This window comes from Oncorhynchus nerka, unplaced genomic scaffold (genome assembly GCF_034236695.1).
Source record: "Oncorhynchus nerka isolate Pitt River unplaced genomic scaffold, Oner_Uvic_2.0 unplaced_scaffold_8634, whole genome shotgun sequence".
Classification (NCBI taxonomy): Eukaryota; Metazoa; Chordata; class Actinopteri; order Salmoniformes; family Salmonidae; genus Oncorhynchus; species Oncorhynchus nerka.
In genome coordinates this window covers 1-5,088 of record NW_027032687.1, presented here as the reverse complement: position 1 = coordinate 5,088, position 5,088 = coordinate 1, and the positions used below count along the sequence as shown (strand labels likewise).

The 5,088-nt window shown below is 44.0% G+C and overlaps 2 long non-coding RNA genes across 2 annotated transcripts; both read left to right on the top strand.

Annotated features, from left to right (window-relative positions):
• Positions 1–1,148: 1,148 nt before the first annotated feature.
• Positions 1,149–1,622, top strand: LOC135565986 (uncharacterized). Its single transcript, XR_010461905.1, has 4 exons — positions 1,149–1,212; positions 1,295–1,381; positions 1,469–1,510; positions 1,581–1,622. It is a non-coding gene; the product is annotated as an uncharacterized LOC135565986 (long non-coding RNA).
• Positions 1,623–2,345: 723 nt separating this feature from the next.
• On the top strand, positions 2,346–3,216 carry LOC135565985 (uncharacterized). Its single transcript, XR_010461904.1, has 3 exons — positions 2,346–2,507; positions 2,785–2,896; positions 2,991–3,216. It is a non-coding gene; the product is annotated as an uncharacterized LOC135565985 (long non-coding RNA).
• Positions 3,217–5,088: the final 1,872 nt, after the last annotated feature.

Sequence of the window (5,088 nt, the reverse complement as noted above, 5' to 3'; positions counted from 1 at the left end):
GGCCTGTTGCACAAAAGTAGAATTAAGACATCCGGGATAAATGACTCAGCTGAGCTCAATGAAGCCAAAACATGTGCGTCCAGGCTTAATTGGTTGCACAAAAGACCAAGCCAGGATGAGCAGACACGGATTCATTAAGCCAGGTGAAACCAATCCTGGATAGGTGCGCGCTCACGGCTCACTCAAATAGACCCCGCCACAGATCACAGATTAACTGATTTACCATGGCAACTAGAGCCGCGTACTTTTCCCCGTCGGAAGCACAAATCCTCATGGAGGCATACGAGAGGTAAAGATACTCAGAGTAAGAAGAAAGGCAACACCGCCACAGTGATGTAAAAATAAGTGGCAAAGTATTGCAGACTACTTACAGATACGTAAGTAATTTTTTCAATTACACTCACACGCTCCGCTGAAACATCACAATTACAATTAAAATATTTAATTCACATCTCCAAAAATGCAGTTGTACTGTAATTATGAAACAGTTAAATTTTTAATTGAAATGCACTGCAGATATGAGTGAAATTGTGTAAAGTAACTCCATCACACTGTATAAAGCTATGATAAATGTTTTGATATTTTTACTGAAAACAAGACAAAAATACCAAGTAATTTTTGCAGTGTGACTCCATTAAATGTGTGTGTGTGTGTGTGTGTGTGTGTGTGTGTGTGTGTGTGTGTGTGTGTGTGTGTGTGTGTGTGTGTGTGTGTGTGTGTGTGTGTGTGTAGATTAAACATGAGCGGGCCAAAACGGACATGGCAGCAGGTCAAAATCAAATACAGACATTCTGCAGAATGGTATGGTCCCTGACTAATATTTAACAAAGCACAAGCATATATTGTACCCAGAAGGTGCCTGCTCACACATTGTCTGTACTGTTTTAGCAGTGAAAGAATACCCACAGACAAGGCACGGGTGGTGGGTCACCAAAGGCTGACCTTACCCCAGCAGAGGACATGGCCTTGGAACTAAATAAAGGCAGGCCCGTCTTAGAGGGGATCCCTGGGGGAAAGAGACGAGCATAGGTTCCTCCCAAGATGCCACCCGCTTCATTCAAGGTATGTCCTTCCATCTCTACATGGGATACAACCATTCATATTGAATCAATTTGGACTGTCTGACTTTGGTTTACCTATTGCCTTGCAGTGCCTGGCAGCACTGTGTTCCTGTTAGAGCCACCAGCACAAGCACCAGACGATGCTGATCCAGTGAGTACTCCATCAAAGGCATACTGTAGGCCTGGCATGTCTTGTCTACTAGCTTCAATATGAATCCGATTAAATGTGATAGGGTGAAGGCCCCAGTGCAGCAGCAACAGCACATGATGGAGACGATGATGAGGAGGAGACCATCTCTCTGGATTCCAGAAGGCATGAGGTATCATGTTAAGACTGTGAAAGTACTATTTACTCTACAATTGTGAGGAGTCCTCATCAAAATCAAAAAATCTAATTTATTTTACAGGACCCAGATGCTATACAGTGGGAAAACCAGCCTGGCAACATAGTGCGTATTAATAAAAGGACACCACATCCTGCCAAATTCCAGCTGCGCTAATTGTATTGTGTGTTCACAGAGCTCACAAGCTATCAGAAAGTTGTATGGCAACCACCTCCGAGCGCCAAATAGAACTGGCAGACATAGACATTCAGTACAAGAAGAAAAATATGGAAAATCTTGCACTGGAGTCCGAAATAAGAGGACAATTAGGAAACTGGACCTTGAAATAAAAACTTGAGAGGGAGGTGAGATATGCCTTCAATGTACACTGTATGCTAACTGTAACACAAATGTATTAATCATTATTTTTCTTTCCTCCCCCAGCTCCAAGAAGATGACACAGCTCAAAATAAAAATTAGGTATATTCTCGTAAAGTCAAGTGAGCCATGACATATGAGCTCTTATTGTGAGCACAGGACGGTGGCATCTTTCTAAGGTTTTTTTTATTTTCCCAGCAATCAGTACAACCAAGTCATCGTTATAAGGCATCGCCCTCTTTGCCCACCCCCAGCACCAGGTGTGGCCACTAGCCTATATGAAGGCCCAAAATTGTGTGTTCCTTTCTGCTCTGACAATGGCATGCCCATTCGTGCGAGATGTGGTGGATGAAGAAGCACTTGTGCTGAGGAGAGCCTTCAGGCGAGAAGGGTCTTCAGGGACCGGTTGGACCCACTGGCCTTCCCTGATGACCATCTATATGAAAGATACAGGTTTTCTGCAGATGGCATCAGGTATCTATGCAGACTACTGGGTCCCAGGATTAAGCACGCACTGCACGGAGCCATGCACTGAGTGTGGAGCAAATGGTTTGTGTGGCCTTGCGCTTTTTGCTAGTGGAGCCTTCCTGTACTCAGTGGGGGATGCAGAACAGCTGAACAAGGCCACAATTTGCCGCACAATAAGGAGTGTGTCTGGCTATCAAAGCATTAGCAGATGTCTTCATCTCCTTCCCTGGCCACAGAAGACTCTGTGACATCAAAGAGGAGTTCTATAGGATTGCAGGTAAGAGGATCTACAAATTACAGGACAACTGTTAACACATGTAGGATACTCATTACTTTGTGTGACAGGTTTCCCCAATGTCATTGGTGCAGTGGACTGCACACACATAAGGATAAAAGCCCCCTCAGGTGCCCATGAGGCCGATTTTGTGAATAGGAAATCCTTTCACAGCATTAATGTTCAGGTGAACATAACTTTTTGATATTGTCCACATAACACTCTGCATTGCCAGTGATGTGCATTGATTGGTGTAATATTCCTCATCTTATGATTTCAGATGGTCTGCAATGCTGACTGTGTGATCAGCAATGTTGTGGCAAAATGGCCTGGCTCAGTCCATGACTCCAGAATCTTTCGGGCCTCTGAAATCTATCAGTGCCTATCACAAGGTAAGCCACACAACCCCTATTTATAACCATCATGGCTGTGTCAAGAATATCACTGTGTTTATGAGGTAGTAATGATGAGATTTTGTGTTGACAGGTGAATTCTCTGGTGTGTTGCTGGGAGACAGGGGGTATGGCTGCCAGCCTTTTCTCCTGACACCTTTCACGACCCCCCAGGCAGCACAGCAGGCCTACAACCATGCCCATGCCAGGACCAGGGCCAGAGTTGAATGACCTTTATCTCCTGAAGGCACGCTTTCACTGCCTTCACAAATTAAGGGTCAGCCCTGTTAGGGCATGTGATACTGTGGCTTGTGCTGTCCCCCCCACAATGTGGCCTGCCTGAGGAAGGAGAGGGCCCCCAGAGTGCCACCAGCCATGGACTGGGACAATCCGGCAATCTTCCCTGATGACGACAGTGGTCGGCTGCTGAGGGACCAATATGTGTTGAATTATTTTAGTTAGTATGTGTGCTTTCAATTTTGTTAAATATAAACCTGCGGTGGCAGAGGAATTTGGTTTTTTTTTGGGTTCGTTTTTTTGACTAATTTGGCCTCTTATGATGTTTTGTGCGGTATACTGTGTGTAATACAAGGCTGCAGGGAGGCTACTGCATCCATTCATTTGTCTGTTCAGTTGATGTGTATGGATTTGTCCTGCATTTATTTTAGTGTGCAGACATGCAGGGTGTGTTATATACAGACCTTTGAATGTGTATGTATCATTTTGTATAATATGCTTGGATTCTGTGCTTTCCATCTTGTAGAGTCACTGTGACTTCAGTTTCGAAAGGAGCTGATGGTTTACCTGCTTTGTTTTGTCCTTATTCAATAAAGGAACATAATGTTACACATTGTGTTTTTATATTCATATGGAATGTGTATTTGTTTATATGACAGAGTACTAGGGCCACACTGAAGAAAAAGGATAAAGTCATAAATTATACTGCAACTCGCTGTTGGCTGGGCTCCCTGCCTGTGCCATTAAACCCCTACAACTCATCCAGAACGCCGCAGCCCGTCTGGTGTTCAACCTTCCCAAGTTCTCTCACGTCACCCCGCTCCTCCGCTCCCTCCACTGGCTTCCAGTTGAAGCTCGCATCCGCTACAAGACCATGGTGCTTGCCTACGGAGCTGTGAGGGGAACGGCACCTCAGTACCTCCAGGCTCTGATCAGGCCCTACACCCAAACAAGGGCACTGCGTTCATCCACCTCTGGCCTGCTCGCCTCCCTACCACTGAGGAAGTACAGTTCCCGCTCAGCCCAGTCAAAACTGTTCGCTGCTCTGGCCCCCCAATGGTGGAACAAACTCCCTCACGACGCCAGGACAGCGGAGTCAATCACCACCTTCCGGAGACACCTGAAACCCCACCTCTTTAAGGAATACCTAGGATAGGATAAAGTAATCCCTCTCACCCCCCCCCTGAAAAGATTTAGATGCACTACTGTTCCACTGGAGGTCATAAGGTGAATGCACCAATTTGTAAGTCGCTCTGGATAAGAGCGTCTGCTAAATGACTTAAATGTTAAATGTAAATGTAAATAAATTTATGAGGCTGGTTCTTTCTGCAGAAAAGCTACATATTGTTTTTACAGTTTTGATACTTATGACAATGTGATACTTAATATTCTGGCACATCAGCATGTCTTTGTTTATGAAACCATACTGAAGTACAATTTCACGAAATGCCCCACATCTGTCATTTTAACAACTGTCCTTTAAAACAACTGGTTACAATATTATGACTTGTGTTTTTTTCCCCTCTGTGGCCCTAATATTCTATCATTTTATATATAGCCTTATAGTCTATGGGAAACTGTCAATTATCTAATGATAGCAACATCTAAAATCATTTTTATCAAAATCATTCAAATTAATGATCACAAACGTTTAAATAATAGCAATTGGGTCTAAGTTATGTGATAACGTATATAAGTGAGCAGTGAAATAACTATTGGTTTCCCATTTTGTGGTGACTGCTTTGACTGACATTAGGGATGGTTAAATAGATCATGGAATTTAGCTGGTCTGGAGCAGGCTAGCTCCTAAGAATAAATCTCCATGGTAATTTATACCATAACATATCCTCCTGCCCCTATCCATCTTTAGTGCAACCGGATTACGGATCAATTGAGCCAGGATCACCAAGATATCCTGGCTTAATCCCATATCCTAGTTTTTGTGCAACAGGCCC